This window comes from Geotrypetes seraphini, chromosome 2, assembly GCF_902459505.1.
Source record: "Geotrypetes seraphini chromosome 2, aGeoSer1.1, whole genome shotgun sequence".
NCBI lineage: Eukaryota > Metazoa > Chordata > Amphibia > Gymnophiona > Dermophiidae > Geotrypetes > Geotrypetes seraphini.
The window spans coordinates 287206471-287221205 of NC_047085.1; positions in this window are offsets into that span (position 1 = coordinate 287206471).

Genomic DNA, 14735 nt, shown 5'->3' on the forward strand with positions numbered 1-14735 from the left:
ATGCCCATTTCCTGCTCAAAACCCATTCATTTCCCACCCTATAACAAGTTATTGCTGTTAGCATGTGAATTAGCATAGTTACCACATGCTAATTCATGTGCTAACTGCTCAGGACATATCAACTAAAAGGCTTCTTGATTTATATATCACATCATTACATAAAAACTAGCTTTCTAGAATATAGTGCCTACTGTTATTATCTTAGTGTATACTGCACCACAAAGATGTTTATTCTAATGCATGAGTTTCATCAATTATTCCTGAATGTATAGCATTTGTACATATACTCTGACACATTTCTTCATACAGCAAAAGCCTTATGTACAGTATATATTACTTTGAGTTATTTTGAGATGTAACGTAACTGAAATAAATAAGAAATATTTTAAGCCTTTATTTGTTTAGGTGGCTGAAACTTCAGAGCATAAATTCATTGCAGTCTATATCTAAAACAGCTTCAGAAATAATTTAAATCTCAAGTCAGTGTGGACTGACAGAACTAATAAATTTGTACATTTTAAGCATACATACATTTTGCATGCATTTGCTCCTCTCTGTTGAGCAGAGTGCAACATCTATTGTGAAATGCATAAAATAGCATTAGAAATTCAAACCTCATGTAGCCAATGTTAATGTGCTATTTAAAATTTATGCATCAAAATAAGGGTTTATTTTCTCCAAACTGAACTTTATAGCTTCATTTTAGACTGCTAACTTGAATATTGATGGAAGCTTAGGCAATCTGATATTAAAAAAAAGGAATAAAAGAAACTACTTAGTACCAGGCACAAAACAACAATTATGGTAATATGTGAAACTGAAATACAAACTAGGTCTTTTAGCTGGGTTAATAATAAGGCAAGTACAATAAAACTTTTTAAAGAGCAATATAGAATTCTTTCATATACATTGCTATGCATAGATGCACAAAAATAAAAAGCATGAGTGCTCCACTTCTTTAGCTCTACAATCCTTCATACATTCTCTGTTTGTGTCATACTTTTTGGAATTCAGATACTATGAGCTATGATTGCCTTAACATCATTAAATATTATCATTCCCAGGTCCCACTTTTGTTTTATATTCTGAACTTCACCCTAACTCTGTACCAATCCCTTGGTTTTTAAAACCCTAAAGCATTATGCTGCATTTTTTTAGCATTAGATTTTAGCATCCTAAAATCTAGATCATTTCGCAAATGTCTCTAAATTCCTCCTCATCCTGTTGCAAATGTCAGATCTTTTCTGCTAGCCTTCTACAATATTAATGCAAATGTTAACAAGAACTAGACCAGTGTTGCTGAGTGCTGTATTGTCTGTTTGACTGTTTCTGTGTCACAACCTTCAGCTTACCAGTCCTGCTATTCTGTCTGCTACCTCCCTCACCCCACACCTATACCTGCCAGCCACCAGCCCCTATTCCACTCCCATTCACACACTGCGTTCTGTGTCGCTACGCTGTCTCTGTGTTTGTATTTCTGTGTTTGCAGCTGGAGAGTGAGAGCTGATTGTGCCACCTGTGTGTGCTGCAACATCTGAGAGGTTGGATGAGTAGGGTTACCAGATTTTCCTCTTTAAAAAAGGAATCCCTGCCTCATTCTGCCCCTGCACCCCTACTCTGCCCCAGCCCCACCTCCACTAGAACTGTGTCTAGATGCCCTCTGCGCATGCGTGGGAGTCAACATGCTGATGTCACCACACATGTGCGCATGTGTGTGACATTGCAGTCAGTGTCTGTGCATGCATAGAGGACATCCAGACATGGGCCAAGCTCGGGGACAAACTGCTGGGTTTTGGAAATCCTCCAGGAATCTGGACCAGTCCTCTAAAATAGAGGAATGTCCGGGTTTTCTTGGACATCTGATACCCTATGGATGGGGATCCCCCCCCCCCCCTCAGAGTTGACCAGGGTATGCTCCAGGATGGGGTCTGTGCCAGGCAACGATTGACACAAACTTCATCTAATGGTCAGTAAACATGTTCATTTATAGCAGTGTCTCTCAAACCTTTTCAATCTGGGGCACATTAAAGGTAGTAGCCACGGCTCAAGGCACCCAGAAGTGTGACATCACATGCATGCGTGACATCATCACGCTGACATCCATGCATGCACAGAGGCCCTCCAGACAGGCCCTGAAATGCCAGTGGGGCATACCAACAGGGAAGTCTAATAAATATCAGCTGAGTACCCCAACCACAGACCTCCCAAACTCCACCCTAGACCCACCTAAGCTCTTCCCCAGATCCTACCCTCTTTACTAATTGTAATGTAATTTTTTTCCATTCATTTTTCATATACACACAATATACACAGCTGATATAAATTCTCAAAACTAATACATTTCAATCACTATATATAAAATCATTCTTCCTACCTTTGTTGTCTGGTGACTTTATTTTTCTGTGCTTTTAACTATTTTTCCAGGGCCTTCTTATCCATTGACTGTTTTTCTCTCCATCTTCACTTTCTGCCTTGCATCAATCTTTAGAAAACTGACTATAGTAATGAATACCAATGGTGAGAGAGCAAATGCCGTCTGAAAAATGCTCAGAAAAAGTGAAACTCTGAAGGGGGGTGGATACCTCCCCTTGGTAAAAGAGTTTACCATCCAATCATTGCATTTACTTTATGAAACATCACTCTCAAACCGTTGGTAAAAACTTCAATTTGTGTAAAAAATTTTTACTTGGTCGACAAAAAATTTGTTCAAAAATTGTCATACATAGAAAATCTCTTGCTAGGAAATCTCTTGCTTAAAATCAGAGAACCATGCACTTATCTGTGCAGACTTTAAAGACTGTAGGTGTAAGGGCTCTGGGGTCTCAACGTGGCCCCGTTTCGATAAACTGCTTCAGGAGACCCAATACAATACTGCACACTGGTATAAATGATATCTTCCCAAGAGATGATCGTTTGTCAAAACTAAAGGTTCCAAACGTTTGGAACCTTTAGTTTTGACAAACGATCATCTCTTGGGAAGATATCATTTATACCAGTGTGCAGTATTGTATTGGGTCTCCTGAAGCAGTTTATCGAAACGGGGCCACGTTGAGACCCCAGAGCCCTTACACCTACAGTCTTTAAAGTCTGCACAGATAAGTGCATGGTTCTCTGATTTTAAGCAAGAGATTTCCTAGCAAGAGATTTTCTATGTATGACAATTTTTGAACAAATTTTTTGTCGACCAAGTAAAAATTTTTTACACAAATTGAAGTTTTTACCAACGGTTTGAGAGTGATGTTTCATAAAGTAAATGCAATGATTGGATGGTAAACTCTTTTACCAAGGGGAGGTATCCACCCCCCTTCAGAGTTTCACTTTTTCTGAGCATTTTTCAGACGGCATTTGCTCTCTCACCATTGGTATTCATTACTATAGTCAGTTTTCTATTTATTTATCATAGTTACTTCACTGACTAGTGTATATATATGTCCCTGTAAGCCTTTTTTGACGTTGCATCAATCTTTGGCATTAACTTAACATTCAATATTTCCATTTTTCTACTTTCTTCTCAAATTCTACTATCTCACTCTCCTTCACTCCCTATTTCCATGGTATGACATCTCTCTCCTCTCCTCCTTCCCCCCCAGTGGTCCGACAACATCTCTCTCCTTCCTTTCCCCCCTTCCTAGTCAGGCATCTCTCTCCTCTCCTTCCCATAATCTGGCATCTCTCTTTACTACTACTATTATTATTATTTCTATAACGCTACCAGACTCCCCTCCTTCCCGTGGTCTGATATCTCTCCCTACCTTTAGTCATCTCTTCTCCCTGCTCCCCCCCAGTGTAACATTTCTCTTTCCCTTCCTCCTTTCTGTCCCCTGCAGTCCATCTCCCTTCCCTTCCTCCTTTCTGGTCCCCCTCCCAGTCCAAAATTTCTCCCTCCTTTCCACCAGTCCAACATTTTTTCTCTCTTCCTCCTGCATGCTTCTCCTCTGGTCCTCCTTCCTTCCCCTAACCAACATTTCTCTCTCTCTCCCTCATGAGTCCAACTTTTCACTCGCTGCCCTCTCCCCCTTTCCCAGAGTATAACATTTCTTCTTCCCTCCTTTCTGTCCTCCCCATCCATCTCACCCTCTCTATAAGTCCAACATTTTTCCTCCTGCAAGCTTTCTCTGTCCTTGCCTGTTCCCTCAAGTGGCATCCCTCCTTCCCACCCTCCAACCCAACATGCTCTCTCCCCATGCACCATCTCACCACCCCTCCAGTGTGTAGCACCTTTCCTTAACCTCCCTTTCTGCCAGGTGCAGAAGCACTTCCCTTCCTTTTACCTCCCCCTGTCCAGCAGTACCCCTTTACCTGCTCCCCATGTCCAGCAGTACCCATTCTCCCTTCCCTCCTCCCCCCTGTCCGCTTCAATGATGCGATGCGGGCCAGCCTAGCAAAGGCCCTGAGGCTGCCTGATGAACTGGGCTAAACTACTGCTAACGGCAGCTGTGTGCCAAAGTTAAAAGCACACAGAGCTACTACTGCAGGTCCGGGGGTGTGGAGACGAGGAAGACAGGAGTCCCAGCAGATACACGTAACGTGACAGTAGAAGTCAGCTGACACATGCTCCGGAGCCTCTCTTTCTGCCCTGTGAGCCGCAGCACACTTAAAATCACAAAAGGCACAATAGTGTGCCACGGCACACAGTTTGCAATACACTGATTTATAGTATACAGCTCTCGCAAACCCCAACAATACTACCACTGCTCCTATGGATGTGGTGGACCACATTGAGACATGTGCAAATGGCAGTCCACTCCTTGCCCTTGCTATAGGCCCTGGGTGCAAACAGATGTGTATGTTGTGCCTGTACTTCTTGACCCATCATCCCTCTTTCAGTGACTGTAAAATGAACCTTGCAGCTGATTGGCTGGTCCTGTTTCTCTACTTTTTTGAAACTATCTCACTGAAAGCTGATACTTTTGAAAATGGTGTTTAGGCTATTTATATAGCCATTTCTAAATATCTCAGCTGCAGGTTGATGGATGTTTTCCAGACAGAAGACCAAAGTTTTGATTATGGTCAAATCCTCATAACATTTATAGGCGTTCCCAGCCCTTATTCGCTATTTTTGAATCTTTGATTCACTTGAATGTCCACACTCCAGAATGGCCATGTACAGTTTGTTATCTGCAGCATCTGGAACATTAACTAGCAGACTCTCCATTCTTGGTAGATGCAGGATGCTGGGGGATGCACAGAGCCTGCTGGACCCTCTTACAGTGCATATCTTCAGACAAGTTATCACCCCTGCTCAGACAACTGGTCCAGCTCCCTGCTAACTTTTGACTTGCTCTGTTGCAGGATCTGGCTGCTGGACAGCAGATGTGACTGCCACTGGCCACAAGGGAAGCTGTGGACCTTGATCACTGTGCCCCTTCCTGTGCCTCCTTCTTCCCCCCTGGTCTGTCTTGTGTCTCCTCCCTGTGCTCTTCCCTCTCCTTTTGTGTGTCCTCGGCCCCCTCCAGCACTTGTTGCTGCAAGTGCCCCCAAATTCACATTTTCTGCAGAGGGAAAAGGGTAGAGTTATGTGTGCTAGTCATCTCTCTAATCGTCTGTAGGGTGTATTGCACATTTTTGCAGGAGGTAAACCCTTCAACCTTGGCCACATTGCTATTTCAGTGACCTGGATGTCTGAGTGACGTGGCAGCAGGAGGAATCGGGCACTATTCCTTGGACATTAGGCGATGGGGAAGGGGTGGCTTCAGGGGTTCTGGCAGAAGGGACTGAGCATCCCTACTGCTGGTAGTTTTTTGGGGGGACAGGTTCTATGCTGTGTCCGCTAAACTGATCATGGCAGGGAGATTCCCTTGCCATGATCAGCTCAGCGGCAACCCAATTCTCTAACTGGCGATTATGATATAGACGCTCGTTAGAGAATCATGGTTTTAGGCAATTCTATATAGGACGCCCATGTGCAAATCTCAAAAGCTGCTTAGCTGACTTCTGAAACCTGGTGTCCTTTACAGAATCCAGCCTTTATACCTGGTTTTGCATCATCTAAGTCACAACGTATAATTTCTGTCCAGGCAGCCTCGTAAAACTTTCGATTACACAGGTCAACACATCAATTTCATCAGAGTTAATGTTGGGTTAGTTTTGTAATATTTTTCATGCTGATTTCAAATCTGTGTTTAGTTTTTCACTAGCACATCACATTTTTGCAATGAGGCTCATTATATATAATTATAAATGTTAATTGGGTGATATATCATGTGTTTATAGGATAAACGTATAAGGAGGGTTAATGACAGTTGTCTTTGTTTTTTTATGCTACAGATGGTGATTAATATCAGTCTTTATCATGACGAGACATTGTACTAATCATCCAGATGGTTTCTGTTAAGTCTGTAGCTCATTCACAATGAAAGGAGAAAGAAGTCAGGGAGTTAGAGAAGTTCATCGAACAGGTATACAGGGAGCCCGTAAAAAATCACCAACAATAGTGGAGCTGCCAAGATACACCTACAGTGAACGAGGACCAAGATACACCTACAGGGAATGAGGACCACCTGAAGGACAACCACAAGGAAGATGAGTCTGGTGCAAGCCAACGCCAGGATGAGGGAAGATGGAAGTGCAGAGAGGACACAGACCTATGGCTAGAGAGATGGTCATCCACCAGGGACATGGACCTGCGGCTAGAAAGGCAAGAGAAGATAGAGAGGACAGCAATTGTCATGGGAAACTCCATCATCAGACAAGTCGACAGCCACATAGCGGGAGGAAGACAGGATTGGCTGGTGACCCCACCGGGAGCCAAGGTAGAAGATATAGTGAGCTGCATTGACAGGATCATCGACAGCATGGAAGAGGAAGATACAGCGGTGATGATCTACGTGGGGACAAACAACATGAGAAACAGGAACTACAGTAGGGAAGGACTGAAGGACCAGTTCCAGATGCTAGGAGAGAAGCTGAAGACCAGAACGCCGAGGTTAGCGTTCTCAGAAATCCTGCCGGTACCCAGGGCCGATGAGAAGAGGCAGATGTAGCTGCAAGCAGTCAACACATGGATGAGGCGCTAGTGTGGGGAAGAAGGATTCCACTTTGTACGCAACTGGATGACGTTCTGGGGAAAGAGCAAAGCTATTCAGGAAGGATGGACTCCACCTCATCGGAGATGAGGCTACTTGAAAGCAACATCAAGAGAGAAATTGAGAAGTTTTTAAACTAGGAAGAAGGGGAAAGCCGACAGTTGACCAAGAGTCGATGGTTCGGGAACCGGTATACTCAGATGATACCATGAAGGAAGATAGTGGGGAAGACTCACAGGATCATAGGCAATACAGAAATCCTGATGGATCGAAAGGAACACAAGAGGGAAGGAAATGCAAGAAAGTAACAGGCCGCAAACTCAAGTGTATGTACATGAATGCAAGGAGCCTAAGGAATAAGATTGGGGAATTGGAAGCTATGACACAAAAAAATAACCTCGGCATCACGGACTGCAATGGAGGCAATGAAGTTATTATGGGTGGCTTCAATTATCCGGGGATAGACTGGAACCTAGGCACCACTGGCTGCAGTAGGGAGACCAAGTTCCTGGGTGCTATAGGCAATTGCTTCCTGGAACAACTTGGCAAGGAAAATATGAGAGGAAATGCAATTATGGACTTAATTCTAAATGGATTAAGAGGACCAGCTCAAAGTGTAGAAGTAGAAGGGATGATGGGAAGCAGTGATCACAATATGATCCACTTCAACCTGGACACAGAGGCAAAACATTGATCCAGAATGACGGCCATGGCACTGAACTTCCAAAAAGGGAATTATGAAGGGATGAAACTCCTGGTGGGGAAGAAGATTAAGTAGAGGATAAGCACTGTAAAAACGCTAGAGCAAGCATAGTCCCTTTTTAAGGACACAGTTACCGAAGCGCAAAATCTATATATACCGTGTATCAATAAGGGATCCAAGAGGAAAAAGAACAAGGAACCGGCGTGGCTCACTGTAGCAGTGAAGGAAGCGATCAGAGACAAGAAGACTTCATTTAAGGAATGGAAAAGGTTAAAAACAGACGAAAATTGTAAAAAGCACAAACAACATCAAAGCAGGTGCCATAAGGCAGTAAGAGGGGCCAAAAGAGACTACGAGGAAAAAATAACCAAGGAGGCAAAAAACTTCAAGCCATTCTTTTGATTTGTTAAGGGGAAATGACCTGCGAAGGAAGCGGTGAGGCCATTGGATGACCATGGAATAAAGGGAATGCTAAAGGAGGACAAAGCCATTGCAGACAAATTGAACACATTTTTTGCGTCTCTATTCACTGAAGAAGATATACACAACATACACGAATACAGGATGTCCCGGTGCAGTACTTGGAGAGGACCCCCCAGGAAAGAGACTTGGGAAGTACTGGTCGACAAGTTGATGAATCCATCTGCGCAATGCATGGCGTGGCGAAAAGGGCGAATAGAATACTAGGAATGATTAAGAAGATCCGAACAGATCAGAGAAGGTTATCATGCTGCTGTACCGGGCCATGATACGCCATCACCTGGAATACTGCATCCAGCACTGGTCGCCGTACGTGAAGAAGGACACAGTACTTACTCAAAAGGGTCCAGAGAAGAGCGACTGGTCCAGAGAAGGGGCTGGAGGTGTTGCCGTATAGTGAGAGATTAGAGAAACTGGGCCTCTTCTCCCTTGAAAAGAGGAGACTGAGAGGGAACATGATCGAAACATTCAAAATATTGAAGGGAATAGACTTAGCAGATAAAGACAGATTGTTCACCCTCTCCAAGGTAGGGAGAACAAGAGGGCACTCTCTAAAGTTGAAAGGTATAGATTCCGTACAAACGTAAGGAAGTCTTTTTCACCCAGAGAGTGATAGAAAACTGGAACGCTCTTCCAGAGGCTGTTATAGGGGAAAACACCTTCCAGGGATTCAAGACAAAGTTAGACAATTTGCTGCTGAACCAGAACATATGCAGGTATGGCTAGTCTCAGTTAGGGCACTGGTCTTTGACCTAAGGGCTGCCATGTGAGCGGACTGCTGGGCAAGACAGACCACTGGACTGACCCAGCAGCAGCAATTCTTATGTTCTTAAAGCACAATGTTGCCCAATTACCGTAGATCTGAAGAATGTATACAGATTGTACGTTGGCTGTCCACTGGGTGACCAAGATAAGTCTTGGGCTCAACAAATCATCTGTACCAGTTGTTCCAACGGAATTCGTGACTGGCTCAATCGACGAAATGCAATGATGTCATTTGCAATCCCAATGATATGGAGGGAACCGTGAGAACATATTAAAGATTGCTACTTTTGCCTTGTGAACAAAAGTGGATTCTCAGCTAAAACTAAGCTCAAAATTATAGATCCTACTCTGGATTCTGCTAGTAGTCCTGTTCCTCATGATGACTCGCTACCTATCCCTGTACCTCCACAAGATAGACTCACTTCTATGGAACATGATGTGGAATGTGATGATGATGCAGCAGCTGGTCACAATCCATTATCTGATCCTGATTATGTGAATAATGAAGATTCAGAACCAGAGACCTTTACATAAGCTGAGCTCAATGATCTTATTTGTGATCTAAATCTTTCAAAAGAAAAAGAAGAACTTCTTGCTTCAAGGCTTAAGCAAAAGTACATACTTGTAAAAGATGCTAATATAATTTATTACAGAAAAATGAATCGTAACTTAATAACATTCTTCACTGTAAATGGCTCATTGTGCTTTTGTCATGATATCAATGGGCTCTTCAACAGTTTATCACAAGTGCATTGTTTATATGAATGGCATCTCTTCATTTATTCTTCACAACAGAAATTCCAAACCAAGTATACTAATTGACCATCCTGCTCATCTAAAAAAGTCTTATGAGAATATGAAGAATTTACTAGAAGCTATCAGTTATAAAACAAACCAGTGGAACATCTGTGGTGATCTAAAGGTCATTGGCATGCTAATGGGAATGCAAGGAGGATTCACTTAATACTGCTGTTTCCTGTGTTTGCAGGAGAGCAGATCTACAGCTGAACATTATGTCAAGTGTGTCTGGCAACTGAGGCATACCTATAACCCAGGACAAGCAGTGTGAAATTTATGCCATTGGTGGATTCTCATAAAATATTTATTCCACCTCTTTCTATCAAGCTGGGGTTGATGAAGGGGTAAAGCAAACTCACCAGGTTTTCAATATCTTGTTAAGAAATTTCCCAAAATCAGCATTGCAAAACTAAAGGAAGGGATATTTATAGGTCCACAGATCAAGTCCGTTATGCAAGATGAAGATTGTAAGCAATCACTCTCAGTAGCTGAGCTTGAAGCTTGAGAGGCATTCAAGTGGTTAGTGGAAAACTTTCTGGGCAACCATTAGTCTCCTTCATACAAGGAAGGAGTTCAGAATCTCCTTGACTCATATCAGAAACTTGGCTGTCGCATGTCATTAAAAATATACTCTTTGCACTCACATCTTGACTTTTTTCCAAAAAATTTTGGTATGGTGAGTGACGAGCAAGGAGAAAGTTTTCACCAGGACATTCAGTTAATGGAGTGTCGCTACCAAGGTTTCTGGAATGACAGTATGATGGCCGACTACTGCTAGATGTTATGCCATGACAATTCAGACACAACTCACAAAAATAAATCATACTCTAAGCATTTTTGAAGAAACATTGTTTGCTAAGTGGCACAGTCCAGTATAATTATACTATGCTGTGTGTTTATTTGACTTTGGACAGAAGATACTGCAACATTTCTTTAAGTTGATGCTGCAATTCTTAAAACCCTATATGCTAAAACGCTATAAAATTACATTAGTCATAACTCTAAAAGTTTACGTGACTGAAAAAAATTAATAACAGACCTGAAACCAGTGTGAAAAACTGATTTAGAAAAATGTGTTGTATTGTCAGATGATTCCAAAAACTTTTTTGGGGTTGTCTTGTGTTATCCCTGCAATGCGACTAAGGGGTCCTTTTACGAAGGTGCGCTGAGCGTTTTAGCGAATGCACTGGATTAGCGTGCGCTATAGTGTGCGCTAGCCAAAAATCTACTGCCTGCTCAAAAGGAGGCAGTAGCAGCTAGTGTGCGCGACAATTTAGCATGCGCTATTCCGCGCGTTAAGGCCCTAACACGCCTTTGTAAAAGGAGCCCTAAGTTTAGGTCAGCCCACAACCCACCTACCTCCCTCCCTCACCACTCCTTCAAAAATACCCCTTTCTGCTCTGGGCATACAGCAGGATTTAAAGGCCTAAAAAGTCTCTGGATATGTCTAAAAACCCATTTCAATTATCGGCATTTGGACAACCTGTATTTAGGTTGTCCAAGTGCCTACTTGGGCGGGTTTTTAGACATATTTTTATTTTGATTATGAGCCCCATACTGTACAGATGCATATGAAAGTGTGGTATTCTATAACATACATGCCCAACTACCTTAGAACATAAATGCAAAGGGGACATAAACATGGGGTGAAGTATAGGTGGGAAATGGGCACTCCCACTTAGGTGCACAGCTTTCACGTACAGAATTCATTAAGTTATGTTGCGTTTAGACACAAACATTTATGTCTGCCATAGACTTGACTTGAATGAATGAATCTAAATATGGCCACTCTTCTGCCGAATTATGCTAGTATTCCATAACAGAATCTGTGTTATATAGCATACACACTCTCAATACTGTTATAGCAACAATATTATTATAGCATACACATTCCCAACACTGCATATGAGCATACAAATAGAAACACACAAATATATTTTTTGAAGCCTCCTGCAGTCGGTGGTGAGCCTGGATATTCAATGCCAAGACCATATCCAGCCATCTGCATTGAATTTCTGGGCTCAATTCAGCTGTCAAATACTTATCCAGCCAAGGCAATAGTTGGTTGGCCAAGGCATAGTGGCCAAAGATTAACCAGCTTTTTAGGCAAGTCTATCTGGCCGCTAGACCTAGCTAGCAACCCAATGAACATTGGCAGTTGCAGGCTACGTTGCCTGATATAGTCAGTCACCGGCCAATCCACTGACCGGGATATTCTGTGGGAGATAGCTAGCTATTTCCCGCTGAATATCAGTGGTTAGCTGGCTTAGTGGTATGTAGTCAGGTTGGGAGCTGTTCCTGACTGGCTAAATACCACTGAATACTGGGAGGTTTGTGTCTATATAAAATTAGCTAGAATTAGACAGCTATGTGGCTTTCATGCACAGTTGGCATCTTATAAAATTACCACCTAAAATTCTTATTATTAATTCCATCTAACTTGATTTAAGATCTTGTCACATCTTATTTGAATCACGTGAAGAAGGTCTCAATGAGTTTATTACCCACAATATAAAGCTAATATAGAAAAAAGGGGGGATAATCTTCCAACTCAGTACTTTATTATTTATTATTATTTCTATTGTTAGCATAAAATGCACATCTTTACCCCCCAAAAAAAACGAAAACAAAAACTAAAGGAGGAAAGGGGCATCATAGAAACTCATGGATCAGATCATAAGATCTCTTATAGCCCAAAGCTATTCCAGATCCTTATCCTGCATGGCAGGTTCTAATTATCTGCCGTTTCCTCCAACCACCTACAGGTGCTTACTAAACTGAAGTTAATGTGCAATGTCATGCAGCTTCTCTGAATTAGTATGTGCTTAAAATATAGCTTGAATCTAATACAAAAATTCAAAAATATATTTTTTAAGAACAACAGCACTTAACTCAATGGTCCCGTAGGACTCTAGCGATGGTTTGGCTTGTGATTCTCCTGTTTGTGACATTCACAATAAAAACATTTTGATCAATTAGATCTTCATCGGGGGGGAAGGGGGGGGCTTTACCAACTGTACCCATCTACAATACAAACAGCCATTTTATTAATCATTTCTTTCCCAGTAAGGCTGCTATTCAGTTAACAAGAAAAGCTAGACAAACTAAAATGACCCACAACCACATTCAATTAAACTACATGAACCAACATGCAGAAACTACATTAACAAGACAATGAGAATAAAGAGTAGTTGTTACGGAGGTTTTTCTTTTTCTTTATGCAACAGCATTACTTCCCTTTTCCTTTTCAATTATGAAACTGCCGTGTTGACCCCACCTATATATGATGTATCACAACCAATCACTGCCAACCCTTTTGTCATCCTCTGGTAACCAATCCCTTGAGGATACATCAACTGCCCTTCAGTCAAATTTATAAATGGACTCCGCCCACCCACCCCCTTTCGGGAATCCTATTTATGTCATCATTACTCCCAGCAACCTCCCACACACATTAATAAATAACCTACTAAATTCAATCCATAACCCCTTCTTTTTTGGGGGGATTTTTTTTTTGTTAAAACATTGACACCTTACTGATCTCATTCTCAATTTAAACCTCCAGGCACTAAAATCTTTAAATGAAAGATCCACCGTTTCTCCTTATTCAGAAGAATGGCTTGTAAATCCCCTCTTCTTGGTAAGGACGGAACCACCTCCAAAACTACAAATTTTAATTCTGCAAAGGAATGTTGTGCAGATAAACAATGGAATATTAGGGGGGCATTAACATCTTGTAAATGAAGACGTGAATGGTGTTCAATAAGTCTAATTTTTAAAACAAAAAAAAGGAGGGATTATGGATTAAATTTAGTAAGTTAGTTATTAATGTGGTGGGAGATTTTTGGGAGTGATGGCATGAAAAGGATTCTCGAAAGGCTGGAGGGGGCGGAATCCATTTATAAATTTGACTGAAGGGCAGTTGATGCATCCTCAAGGGATTGGTTACCAGAGGATGACAAAAGGGTTGGCAGTGATTGGTTGTGATACAACATATATAGGTGGGGTCAACACGGCAGTTTCATAATTGAAACAGAAAAGGAAAGTAATGCTGTTGCATAAAGAAAAAGAAAAACCTCTGTAACAACTACTAATATACTTAGGTATGTGGAGTTCTCATTATTTTCATTGTCTTGTTAATGTAGTTTGTGCATGTTGGTTCATGTAGTTTATTTGACTATGGCTGTGGGTCATTTTCCATTGAGATACGTGACATTGTTCTTTAAAAATATATTTTGAATTTTTGTATTGGACTCAAACTGTATTTTAAGCACATACTAATTCAGAAAAGCTGCACGATTTTGCACATTAACTTCAGTTTAGTAAGCACCTGGAGGAAATGGCTAGATAATTAGAACCTGCCATGCAGGATATGGATCTGGAATAGCTTTGGGCTATAAGAGATCTTCTGATCTGATCCATGAGTTTCTATGATGCCCCTTTCCTCCTTTAGTTTAGTTTTTTATTTGAGAGGGGTCTTAAAGATGTGCATTTTTTGCTAACAATAGAAATAATAATAAATGATAAAGTACTGAGTTGGAAGATTATCTCCCTTTTTTATACATCTTATTTGAATATCGCCTTTCTGATAAGTTCTCAAAACTTTAGAACTATGCCTATCAATCAGTTGTGTTACGAAAAAACTTTTAGAGTCAGTAGATTTTGTTGTATGGTTTTGATTCAAAACCTGTTTATTAAAAACACCCAGGAAAATAGCTGTTTTACTGTGAAAATTTTGTGAATATTTACAAATAAAAAGAACTAAAATTATATCTTCTTGCTGGTAATATTAGGCTCCTGCTTAGTTAAAGCATGCCGAGCACCTCAGGAAGAGATATTCAATGGCACTTAACTTGATGCTATAGCTGAATATTGATTCTGTCCACTGTAGCACTCTCCAGACAATGCCAGATGGTCCAGGGGAGGAGCTGGTTATTCATTCCACAAACCAGGTAAGTGGGAAA